At 41.8% G+C, this 12,040-nt stretch overlaps 1 protein-coding gene across 2 annotated transcripts in view; it reads right to left on the minus strand.

Annotated features, from left to right (window-relative positions):
- ABTB3 (ankyrin repeat and BTB domain containing 3) overlaps window positions 1–12,040 on the minus strand; it is a 473,097-nt gene that overhangs the window by 320,057 nt on the left and 141,000 nt on the right. The gene's annotated exons all lie outside the window — the stretch shown is intronic.

Below are 12,040 nucleotides of genomic sequence, written 5' to 3' on the forward strand. Positions count from 1 at the left end.
TCTAGGGTGAAACATCACCAGCCCAGGTTGGGTGCATGAGACAAGTGCTCGGGCCTGGTGCACTGGGAAGACCCAGAGGGATCGGGTGGAGAGGGAGGTGGGAGGGGGGACCGGGATGGGGAATACATGTAAATCCATGGCTAATTCATTTCAATGTATGACAAAAACTACTGTAATGATGTAAAGTAATTAGCCTCCAACTAATAAAAATAAATGGAAAAAAAAGAATACTGGAGTAGGTTGCCATTCCCTTCTCCAGAGGATCTTCCTAACCCAAGGATAGAACCTGCATCTCCTGCTTGGCAGGCAAATTCTTTACCACTGAGCCACCTGGGAAACCTCACTTTGACCTTCTGGTTGGTATAGTTCCAGACAGCTCAAGAGTTTTTCTTTTTTGACTAAAGAATGATCTATATGCATGTCTTAATTGCATTTATGTCCAATAGCATTGTCCTGTTAATTGTCCCCATCCACCATGGCAGAAACCAAATCTTATTCACCTGGGGATCACCAGTCCCACTGTCTCTGCCAGGGGGTAGGGGACTCTCCTGCTCTGGCTTCCTCTGAGTTTCTAGCTTAAAAATGCCCTTCTAGGGAAGGTAGCCCAGATCCTTCATGTTACAAAACAAAATTCAACTAAGTAAATTTTAAAGCTCTTATTGGCTTTATTCAACCATTTGCAAATCTGGCAAATCGCACACAGCAGATGGAAAGGAGCTTGGAGGAGCTGTATGAAATGAAAGACTTACATAGACAGAATGGAGCGGGAACAAGGAAGTTACACCAGGCAAAAGAGAAGGTTGGTTATTGCTAGGTTGCTTTCCTCTCGGGGATGGCAGGGTGTCTAGAAGGCAGATTACCTAACTACTGCTGCTCAAGTGATTTCTGATTGACTAGTTTAAGATTCCATTTCTGGAAGAGCAGGTGGGGCTTATCATGTGCCAAGTCACTTCAGTTGTGCCTGACTCTTTGCCACCCTATGGACGGTAGCCCACCAGGCCCTTTGTTCATGGGATACTCTAGGCAAGAATACTGGAGTGGGTTGCTGTGCCCTCCTCCAGGGGATCTTCCCAACCCAGGGATTGAACCTGTGTCTCTTACATCTACATGCATTGGAAGGCAGGGTTTTTGTTTTGTTTTTTTAACCACTAGTGCCATCTGGGACTCCATTTGGGGCCTAATGTCTTTTTAACACTCAGTACTGTCTTGGGTGTTTCAACCACCTCCGCCACTTCTGAGGCTGTTGATTCCTGGGCCCTTGTAACACTAGGTTGCTGCAGTCTGGTTACTGGTTAAGATTTCACACTGAACTACAGATTGCCCATGCACAGGCTTGACACAGAGGAGGCAATCCATAAATATTTGTTTTACATTGGTGAGGGAAGGACATGCTTTTGAACTGCTGGTTCAGTTATGGATTTTCCCAGATAACCGAGTCAATTGTCTGATGTCTCTCATTTCTGTCAGCCCAAATCCACCATTACTCATCCCTTCACCCTAATAAACGACCCTTCACCCTAGTAAATGACCACTACCCTGTAGCTGCCATCCTAACGTCTATGCCCATCACCTCTTTCTGTTGACTATTATAATATTCTACCACCTGGTCTCCTTCTCTTCTGCCTCTTCTTCACCAAACCATTAAGTCCAAGAATCTTCCAAAATCCCAGTTCTCATCTTATCATTCCTGTCTTGTAGCAAATTCAAAGGCTCTCATTTGCCTTGCAGATAAATAAAGTTTATATGGGTTAGCTGGCCTTCAGGTATCTCACTCTGTTTCCAGACTATTTCCATAATATTCCAAACTTTTTAAAAGAGATTGTGATAATTAATTCTATCTGTTGGCTTGAGTGAGCCACAGGTGCCCAGATTAAACATTGTTCTGGGTTTTTCTTTGAGAATGTTTCCAGGTGGGATCAGAATTTGAATTGATGGACTCAGTAAACTGCTCTCCCCACTGGGGTGATGGTTGTTCAGTCACTCAGTCGTGTCCAACTCTCTGCGATCCCATGGACTGCCGCATGCTAGGCTTCCCTGTCCTTCAACCATTGTGGCTGAGCATTTGAGTCTGCAAAGGGACTGAATAAAACAAAAGGTAGAGAAAGGAAGAATTCATCACTCCCCAAACTCCACCTCACTGAGCTGGGACATCTCATCTCCTCCAGCCCTTAGGCTGGGATTTATATCACCTGCTCCCCTGGTTCTAGATCTTTGGGCTTGGACTGAATTATACCAGCAGCTTTCCTGGGCCTCCAAGCTTGCAAAAGTCAGATCATGAGACTTCTCATTCTGCACAATTACATGAACCAGTTCCTCATAAAAAAAGTTTCTCTATATGTATTTTTTCACATACCATTGAATACAGGGACACACAGTCTTCAATGATCTGAACACTACTTTGTCCCCTAAGCTCTCTGTCATCACCCTAGCCTCCTGAAAACATATTCAGTCACATAGACACATGATGCACTCACACACCCACACAGATATCTGCATACACATGAACATACAAAGACACACATACACATATACACATACCTTTATTCTAACCACACTGAAATCACTTGCTGATTTTCCAAGTTAACATGCTGTCGCTTGCATCTGATACGTCTTTGCAGAGGTTCTTTCCTTTGCTCACTCTGCTCAAGGACACTTGTCTCCTTCTGAATCTGGCAAGCCTCATCCTCTAAGATTCAGCTCCAAGAGTACTACCACAGCAAAGTTTTTCCTGATGCTGCTTCCTGTCTACCCAGCCCTGACTTAGGAAGATGCCTCCATCTCTGTTGTTTGGGACTGGTTCTCAGAGCCCTTTCTCTTCTCCTCTGTATGTTTCCCTGGTGATCTCATCCACTTGTATGCCTTTAGTTTCCACCTATATGCAGATACTGCTTGAGTGATGACCACTCAGAATGTAGGCAGTAAAAACCCAAGAAGAGCTCATACACAGGGAAGAAAAGAGATGGAAACAATAGGCTTCACATTTATTAATTTTTTTCCTATGGCACCAGGTCAACTTGGGTTCCATTAATGCCTGTGTCAATTTTCCAATCAGGTACCCTGAATCCACTCATCAATTTATTTTATTCTGTCTTTCCTTGCCTTGGTATGCACAAATAATCACACCCATCTCTTGGGGCTACTGGGGCTTAAATGAGATTCCTCCATACATAGGATTTAGCACAGTGTTCCACATGTGATAATTACCCTATGTACAATGTTATTATCTTCTTCATTTCCCTACTTTTCTGCAATAAACACATTGCTTATAGAGTAAAAAAAATGACAAACGTTACATATAAAATCCAAATGCTGCTTCAAGGCTGGGCTGAAATGTCACCTTGTTTAGGAGGCTTAGCCATATCTTAGTGAACCTACTGCTGCCTGTTACACTGTAGATACACGTATGCCTCCTCTCACCTTCCAGAAGACACACTCCTTGAAAGCTGGGATCTTGCCCCCAACATGGTTCAGTACTAATGAGCATGTCCCTTGTTATGATGGATAAACCAAAGCATATGTCTATTTAGTTTATTGGAATAGATCATTAATGATAATGTTAAGTACTGAGGGCATACCACCCCAAGCACTGAGAAAAATAAACACAGCAACCAAATGTTCAGTGTTAGTCCCATGCTATCAGAAAATTCAGCATCTGCAAAAAAAAGTCTAAAGAAAATTCAAATCTTCCCAAATTCCATCTCACAGAAATCAACACTAATGACTTGTGTTTCCTTCAAATCTTTCTATTTTTTCCTCATCTTTTGCTTTAAACAGATATATTTTGAGAGAGTTGGAATTGTTCTGTAAGTAATTTTGTATTTTGATTTTTCTTAAGAAATTTCCGCCAGCTTGATATTATAATAATTTCCCCATGCTAGTAAATATTCATCCAAAATATTCTTTTTTGTGTGACTACAAAATATTCCAACATATGTTTATACCTTAACTGGTGGGTTGATTCCCCATTTGGTTGTTTTTCTGTTTCCTAACTGGGATAAGTAATGTAGGGATGAACCTCTTTGTACATAAATGACTTTTCTTCAAAGCTAGAAATGTTATTGATGTCTGTGTTATCCTTGGAGAAATGCAGATCATCAATAAACATACATTAAAGATTTTTAAGGTACTTTCCTGGTGGTTCAGTGGCTAAGATTCCATGCTCCCAATATAGGGGGTGCATGTTGATTCCCTGGTTCAGGGAACTAGATTCCTCATGCTGCTCTTAAGGATTGACATGCTGCAACTAAAAAAGATTCCACATGCTGCAACTAAGACCCACCCAACACAGCCAAATAAATAAATATCTTTTAAAAAAACAGAAATTAAATTACTGGGGTTATTTTGCCTATCAGATTAGCAAAGATTTATAAAGTCAGTTGTGATGAATATGTGTCGTGAGGGGACCTAAATTGGGGCAATATTTTGGGAGGGCAGTCTGTCAATATGTATTGACAAAATGCCAGTGTGTACTCCCTGTGGTTTCTCAGAAATCGTATCTTCTGATATTATCTAAGGTGATCTTTGTGAATTTTTCAAAAATATACAGGATGCTCTTTGTAATGCTCTTTTAACACAGGACTTTGGGAAACAACCTAAATGTCTTCCAATAGGGCCTGATGAAATAATTGTATTAATTCATATAAAGAAATCTTTAGAAGTCTCAAAGAATATTGATGATCTTTATTTCCACAGCATATTGGGGAGTGAAGAAATTTTTGAAAATAGGTTTTAGAATTGCATATATAATATGATCCCATTTATGTAAAATGTTTTATATAGAGCTAAATATATATGTATATATAAATATGTAAACTTGCCTGAAAGGATGAAAATAATAGCTATAACTAGTTTATTGGATTTATGAAGATTTTTTTAAAGGAGTTTTATTGATTCTAGTTCCATTCCTGGTGTTTCCTTCTTCTTTTGTTTTCTGATTTTTAAAAAAGTTTCTGTTGGGGAATTCCCTGGTGGTCCAGTGGCTAAGACTCTGTGCTCCTGATACAGGGGGGCTGGGTTCGATCCCTGGCTAGGGAACTGGATCCCACATGCTACAACTAAGACTCTATGTAGCCAAATAAATATAAATGAATGTTAAAAAATAAATAAATAAATAAAATAAAAAGTTTCTGTTTTTACTTCTGAAGTTTTTACAGTAAACAGGTATCATTTTACCAAAGCCAGAAAGCTATTTTCCAAAGAAAATTAAATAATTTTCTGCCCATTATTCTGAAGCCTACCCATCAATCAAAGTATTAATATAATCTTTCATTCTTCAGCGTTCTGGAAACCAAGCAGCAAGCATAGCAACCAACCTGACAACTATAATGTGAACCAGCCTTGTTCAGCTGGGGTCACGTGTGTTGAGAGCTTTATCACATGCTTTCTATGCATCTACTGGGTAGGAACAAACAAGGCCACTTGGTATGGAAGCCTGGCTTCATTGCTTTCTACCCATGTAACCTCGAACAAATTCCTTAGCCTCTCTGTGCCTCACCAGGCCTCTGTTCTTTGTCTTTAATTGGGGATACTAACAATACCTCGGTAGGTTGACTGTGAGGACTAAATGAGGTCATTAGAATACTGTCTGGCCCGCACTGTAGATGTTCAACTAGTGTTGGTTACTCCTGTTATGGGTCAGGCACAGTGCTCATCATTGGGGGCAATAGGGACTCAGCTTTCCATCTGGGTACTGCCCTTGTTGAGCTTCTAGTTGAAACAGAGACATTAATAAGAGCTGCAAATGCAGTGAGTCTCCAGATAGGGGAAGTTCAAGAATTACACACATGAATTAACAGATTGTGTATGTTTCACTGCACTATTTCTGAGCGAGCCCCTGGCAAATATCAGCTATTTCCTGGGTACATAGTCAATGTGTATAAAGCTCAGCAATGATCCCTTTGCTGTGTGTCTTTGTGAGTGGAAGACTCTATCATTAGGTAGAAGACTATTGATGAGTCCACCCCAATTTCGATCTGCTCCACATCAGTGTGAAGTGAAAGTCACTCAGTTGTGTCTGACTCTCTGTGACCCCATGGACTATACAGTTCATGGAATTCTCCAGGCCAGAATACTGGACTGGGTAGCCTTTCCCTTCTCCAGAGGATCTTCTCAACCTAGATTGAACCCAGGTCTCACGCATTGCAGGTGGATTCCTTGCAGCTGAGTCACAAGGGAAGCTCCTTATCAGAAAGGGACACATATGCCTACTTCTTCTGAACTTTCTCCTGAAAGAAAGAATCACAGTCAACATACTGGCTTGCTCATTTGTCAAGTGGGAATAGGTCACACAATGCAAAGAACTTTAAGGAAGTAACTTTTCAGCAAGAGGTGTAGATGCACCTGCTAATATGAGGCAGCTCTGAGAGCAGATCCCAGTGCAATCATGGCCCTCAAAGCAGTGATTCTTCATGTCTTAGGTTCATGCACCCTTTGACAAATGGGTAGAGATGCATGCATGTGGATAAACATTATTCATATTCAATTGATATACAATATTTGGGGTTCACTGATCTCAAGATTCCACCTGTAGTTGTCTGAATTGTACACTAATATGATAATCATTACAAACCCTAACACTTACTGAGAATGTACTTTGTGCCAGACAACTGTTCTAAACATTTTACATGTACCTGCCCCAACAGCATCCTCACTTTATTTATTTATTTATTTTTTTAATTCTATCAAACATTTATTTTTTTTTCCATTTATTTTTATTAGTTGGAGGCTAATTACTTTACATCATTGCAGTGGTTTTTGTCATACATTGAAATGAATTAGCCATGGATTTACACGCATTCCCCATCCCAGTCCCCCCTCCCACCTCCCTCTCCACCCAATCCCTCTGGGTCTTCCCAGTGCACCAGGCCTGAGCACTTGTCTCATGCACCCAACCTGGGCTGGTGATCTGTTTCACCCTAGATAATATACATGTTTCGATGCTGTTCTCTTGAAACATCCCACCCTCGCCTTCTCCCAGAGTCCACAAGTCTGTTCTATACATCTGAGTCTCTTCGCTTTATTGATGAGAAAACTGAGGTGCAAAGAAGCTGAGCAATTTACCCAAAGTTGAAGGGCTGTAAAATGTGGACATAGAATTTTAACCCAGACATTTCAACCCCAAAGCCCACTTTCTGAATCAGTACCACAGGACTGTGTGTGCCAGGGGAGACCGGAGGAAGGGGACCCTAACCCAATGTGGGTGTCAGAGAAGGCTTTCTGGAAGAAGAGACTTGGATGGTCAGACTTTGAGGATGAGTAGAAACTTACCAAGTAGGGAAAATATTCCCCCAAAGCAGAAACAGCACATACAAGGGCCTGGGGTCAAAAGAGAACTGAGTTGTTTGGAGGAACTGGCAGAAAGTCATCACTGCTGAGCTGAGAAGTAGAGGAAGGAGTTTGTAAGATGAGGTGGAGGAGGGAGGCACCCACCAACATAAAGGCCCAGAAAGCATTTTCAGGAGTTTGGACTTAATTCTGAAACAGTTTAAGACTATGGTTGGCCAATATGCCTTGTCTCCCTGAAATAAAACAATTAGTAGACCTACAAGATTAACTATGAGAAGGAAAGAAGAGCCATAATCATTCAAAAACAACTTGTCCTATCCCCATCAGAGCCCAGAGATTTTATAAAGAGCTATAAATGGCATTCCCAAGCCAAAGGTCTTCCCTTTTCCCAGCTCCATAAACCTCTCTCTGTTCTTCCTTAGGAGCCAGGTGCCATTGTAGGGTGAGTGGAGGAAAGTTTGCATATTAGTCTGTCCTGATAACACAGCCCAGTTGCAGCCCTATCTGTGATTGTTCTTGACTTCCAGCTGCAAAACTGGGAAATAATGCTATGTCAAATTTTTAGGTATGTGATGTGCTTGGCTTATCTGGTTTAGAGCAACTGGTCACTCATCACTGAGAAGAGGAAAAGAAAATACACAAACAATCCTGTATCAGTCAGGTTATGCTAGACAACACTTCAATAACAAACAATTCCCAAATTTCAACAGCCTAAAACAGCAAAGCTTTCCTCCTTGCTTAGGTCCAATGTGCAACGTGAGTTGATGGGTTAGCTACACTGCTTATAGTGTTCACTTCGGGGCCCAGGTTCCTAAAAGCACCATCACTGCACATGCTTCCAAAATTTATGAGGCAGGAAAAGGAGTGAGAACATAAGAACAACACTCTGACTTTTAAAGTTTTCTCCTGGAAGTTATACACTCATATTTCACTGGCTAATGCCATTCATACAACTGTATCTAACTTAAAAGAACTCCAAAGCATAATCTCACATGTACCCAGAAAGGGAACTGGAATATTTGTGAACAATCATAATGGCTACCACGAATGTAGCTTCTGGTCCACTAGGAGTGTTATTCCATAGGAGGACAGTCTATTTAATTGATAGACTCTAGAGGAGCTGTTCTCTCCAAGTTCATAATTTGCAAGCAGTCTGGTCCGTTAAAATCTGAGGATGTCGGTGACAAGCACTGAGAGAGTGGTAAGAATAGAAAACAGTTGCTCAAGTTTCTTGACCCTCTGATGTGAAGATTAAATGAGATGACAGATGAAAACTTCTCCAGAACACTTTCTACCACCCAAACCCTGGACTCTCAAGGCTTAGCTAAAACTTGACTTCCTTGGGGAAGCCTCCGGGGACCACCAGTACCCCCCTAGGCTAGGTCAAGTTCCCCTATTATCAGCTCTCATACCACATATACTTCTCTGTCAGAGCGCGTACCCTAATTTTAATGAGCTTAATGTCTTTCATCCCAACTAGACGATATGATCCAAGTGTGTGGACCTATTTGTCTTGATGACTTTGTAAACCTTACCACGTAGAACACAATGTACCCAAGAAAAGCTTGTTAGATTGGTTGGATAGGTGTCTTAGCACAGAATCTGCCCCTCAAATGATACTACCATTATTGTTATTTTCCACCTGCAAGTATCCATCTCCTCACCAGATTATCTGATAGGGTATCACCAGGCAGTGACTCTGTGGAAAAAATGAAGTGAAAAAAAAGAGCCAGCCCCTTCTCCTCAGTGGCTTGTTGGTGCATTAATTGCTGTTGTTCAGTTCTTAAGTCTTGTCCAACTCTTTGCAACCCCATAGTTTATTGTGATCCACACAGTCAAAGGCTTTGGCATAGTCAATAAAGCAGAAATTGATGTTTTTCTGGAACTCTCTTGCTTTTCAATGATCCATCAGATGTTGGCAATTTGATCTCTGGTTCCTCTGCCTTTTCTAAAACCAACTTGAACATCTGGAAGTTCATGGTTCACATATTGCTGAAGACTGGCTTGGAGAATTTTAAACATTACTAGCGTGTGAGATGAGTGCAATTGTGTGTTAGTTTGAGCATTCTTTGGCATTGCCTTTCTTTGGGCTTGGAATGAAAACTGACCTTTTCCAGTTCTGTGGCCACTGCTGAGTTTTCCAAATTTGCTGGCATATTGATTGTAGCACTTTCACAACATCATCTTTCAGGATTTGAAATTGATCAACGGTAATTCCATCACCTCCACTAGCTTTGTTCGTAGTGATGCTTTCTAAGGCCCACTTGACTTCACATTCCAGGATGTCTGGCTCTAGGTGAGTGACCACACCATTGTGATTATCTCGGTCATGAAGATGTTTTTTGTACAGTTCTTCTGTGTATTCTTGCCACCTCTTCTTAATATCTTCTGCTTCTGTTAGGTCCATACCATTTCTGTCCTTTTATTGAGCCCATCTTTGCATGAAATGTTCCCTTGGTATCTCTAATTTTCTTGAAGAGATCTCTAGTCTTTCCTGATCTATTGTTTTCCTTTATTTCTTTGCATTGATAGCTGAGGAAGGCTTTCTTATCTCTCCTTGCCATTCTTTGGAACTCTGCATAAGATTGGTATATCTTTCCTTTTCTCCTTTGCTTTTCACTTCCCTTCTTTTCACAGCTATTTGTAAGAGATGGGAATACCAGACCACCTGACCTGCCTCTTGAGAAACCTGTATGCAGGTCAGGAAGCAACAGTTAGAATGGGACATGGAACAACAGACTGGTTCCAAATAGGAAAAGGAGTATGTCAAGACTGTATATTGTCACCATGCTTATTTAACTTATATGCAGAGTACATCATGAGAAACGCTGGGCTGGAGAAAGCACAAGCTGGAATCAAGATTGCCGGGAGAAATATCAATAACCTCAGATATGCAGATGACACCACCCTTATGGCAGAAAGTGAAGAAGAACTAAAGAGCCTCTTGATGAAAGTGAAAGAGGAGAGTGAAAAAGTTGGCTTAAAGTTCAACATTCACAAAACTAAGATCATGGCATCTGGTCCCATCAATTCATGGGAAATAGATGGGGAAACAGTGGAAACAGTGGCTGACTTTATTTTTCTGGGCTCCAAAATCACTGCAGATGGTGACTACAACCATGAAGTTAAAAGATGCTTACTCCTTGGAAGGAAAGTTAGGACCAACCTAAACAGCATATTGAAAAGCAGGAACATTACTTTGTCAACAAAGGTCCGTCTAGTCAAGGCTATGGTTTTTCCAGTGGTCATGTATGGATGTGAGAGTTGGACCACAAAGAAAGCTGAGCGCTGAAGAATTTGATGCTTTTGAACTGTGGTATTGGAGAAGACTCTTGAGAGTCCCTTGGACAACAAGGAGATCCAACCAGTCCATCCTAAAGGAAATCAGTCCTGAATATTCATTGGAAGGACTGATGCTGAAGCTGAAACTCCAATACTTCGGCCACCTGATGTGAAGAGCTGACTCATTTGAAAAGACCCTGATGCTGGAAAAGATTGAGGGCAGAAGGAGAAGGGGACGACAGAAGATGAGATGGTTGGATGGCATCACAGACTCAATGGACATGGGTTTGGGTGGACTCCGGGAGTTGGTGATGGACAGGGAGGCCTGGTGTGCTGCGGTTCATAGGGTCGCAAAGAGTTGGACATGACTGAGCGAGTGAAATGAACTGAACTGAACTTACAACCCCATGGACTACAGCATGCCAGGTGCTCTCCTGTCCTTCACCATCTCCTGGAGTTTGCTCAGACTCATGACTATTGAGCTGGTGATGCCATCCAGCCATCTCACCCTCTATCACCCCATTCTCTTCCTGCCCTCAATCTTTCACAGCCTCAGGGTCTTTTCCAGCATCGTTGAAATCCTCTACTAAAATGTAAACTCCCCAAGGAAAGGATCACTGCTATATCCCCAGCACTTGCTAGGCACTCAATAGATGCTTGTTCATTGAATGAATGAATAGGTGGAAATTATACTATAATTCAAGCTAAGCATGTGGAAGAAGGAATTAAAATTCATTCCCCTTTCTTCTGTGTTTTCTCTTTTCAGATCCCACATCAGGGAGCCAAGGAGGATTACTAGTGGGATCCAAGACTCGGAATCAAAAGTATTTCTTGAGTAATTCTATATTCATCCTTGTGGAATTCTAAAAATGGAGAGATATAGTGCCTGTCCATTAGAAACTTCTGCTCTAAGTGGGGAGTCTAGCCAGGAAACAAAAATACTGTAGGGGATTCAATCCAAAGGAAACTAATGCAAGTTCCAGAGGGGATGGAAGAGCAAAGGCGCTGAATGGAACAGCAAGGAGACAAGGGAGGAGGTAGCATCAGCAAGAAGCCTGTGCTATGTCCAGGATGGAGGGACAGAGAGAAGATGATGAATCGGAGCCCTGAAGCCAAGCCATGTGGCAAGATCTAGAGCCACAGTGGAGGCCGAGCAGGAGAGGTAGCTCCATGTTGCGAGGGGCAGCCCAGCAGGATCTGGGCTCATGAATGAGACACAGCTGCTGCCAGGAACACCGTCTGTAGCAGACAGAGAAGGGTAGAAAACCCCTGGACTTGCCCCTCCTCCTGCCTCTATCTTATGCCAGTGCCTCCCACTGGCCAAACCCATCGAGAAGTAGGAAGGAAAGGGAATTTGGGGAAGGTAGTTCTTGTGATACAAAATAGATGGGTATAAGCACAAACAAGCCAAGGACCAGCTCAGGAAGATAAGGTGATATTTCAAGACGTGTATTTATTATAAAGTGAAAATGAA

This window comes from Odocoileus virginianus, chromosome 23 (assembly GCF_023699985.2).
Source record: "Odocoileus virginianus isolate 20LAN1187 ecotype Illinois chromosome 23, Ovbor_1.2, whole genome shotgun sequence".
Classification (NCBI taxonomy): Eukaryota; Metazoa; Chordata; class Mammalia; order Artiodactyla; family Cervidae; genus Odocoileus; species Odocoileus virginianus.